Raw genomic sequence first — 1,564 nt, 5'->3', positions numbered from 1 at the left:
AGGTCAGGAGATCTAGACCATCCTGGCTAACCCGGTGAAACCCCGTCTCTACCAAAAAATACAAAAAACTAGCCGGGCAACGTGGCGGGCACCTGTAGTCCCAGCTACTCGGGAGGCTGAGGCAGGAGAATGGCGTAAACCCGGGAGGTGGAGATTGCAGTGAGCCGAGATCCGGCCACTGCACTCCAGCCTGGGCGACAGAGCAAGACTCCGTCTCAAAAAATAAAAAAAAATAAAAAAATAAAAAAAAAAGAAATCTGGATGCTAACAGCTTCAGCATCTGGCCACCTGGACTCCAATCTTGGCTCACAGACCCTGCGCCAGAGTCTTCACTTCCCTGAGCCTCAGTTTCCTCATCTGCAAAATGGGATAATAATGGTGCCTGTCTCTAGCATGAGCATTAAATAAAATACCCCGTGCTAAGCTATATGCCTGGACATGGTGTGGCAGAAGCTGCAATGTGCTCACCACAAAGCATTTCCGATTCTCTTAGGAATATGGCTAAAAGCCATTTCCCAGACTCCCGTGCAGTCAGGTATGGCCTTGTGGTCAAGTTCTGGTCCATAGAATTAAGACAGAAAGAAAGCATGCTACTTTAGGCTTGGCCCATAAAATTATTTCTCTCCTTCCTGCTCCATCAGCTAGAAGGAAATAGCTCCAAGGTCCTAGGGGATGCTGGAACCACAAGACAGAAGGGATCTGGGTCTCTGGGTCACCACATAGAAAGCCACCGGCGAAACACCCAGCAGGACTTTTCATGAATGAGAAATAAACTTCCATTGTGCTAAGCCTCTGAGGATTCAGGGTTTCACTATCACATTAGCTAGTGTTACCTTAATTACTACCAGCAGTTAAACAGCGGGTAAGCGTTGGTTATTACTACTGTTATCATTACTGTCATGAGTATTATTGGCTCTTTCTAGTACCGAAGCTAGAACCCTGTGCCTTGTTCTAGATGCTGAGCCATTATTTGGTGACCAAACACAGAAGAGACACCCTTTGTACCTTCCCTCCCCACTACCACCCTCCAAACCTGCCTTTTGCCAGGGTTAGCGGCAGGAACTAGCCAAAAAGCTCCTCAGAGATTACTCATTTCAAACATAGCAGTACCTCTTATCCGCTTACCCCTTCTTTATCCTCCTGCTGCTGACTGGAAATTATGACAAAAATATTGAACCAACCACGAGCCATTCCCTGTGCCCAAAACATTACATCTGTCCCTTACCTGCTTTAACATTCCCGGCACCACTCTACTCACTTTACAGATGACAGCATGAAGTCTCAGCGAAGTTACATAATTGGCTCCAGTGCACCCAGCCACAAAGAGCTCAAGTCACAGCCGCGACCTAAGTGTGCCTGATTCCAAAGGGTTTTTGGTTTTTTTGTTTGTTTTGCTTTGTTTTGGAGATGGAGTCTCGCTCTGTCACCCAGTCTGGAGTGCAGTGGCACGATCTCGGCTCACTGCAACCTCTGCCTCCTGGGCTCAAGCAATTCTCCTGCCTCAGCCTCCTGAGTAGCTGGGATTACAGGTATGCGCCACCGCACCCAGCTAATTTTTTTATTT

The sequence above is a fragment of the Macaca mulatta genome, chromosome 1, assembly GCF_049350105.2.
Source record: "Macaca mulatta isolate MMU2019108-1 chromosome 1, T2T-MMU8v2.0, whole genome shotgun sequence".
Lineage (NCBI taxonomy): Eukaryota > Metazoa > Chordata > Mammalia > Primates > Cercopithecidae > Macaca > Macaca mulatta.
Note: the sequence above shows the minus strand (reverse complement) of the source record.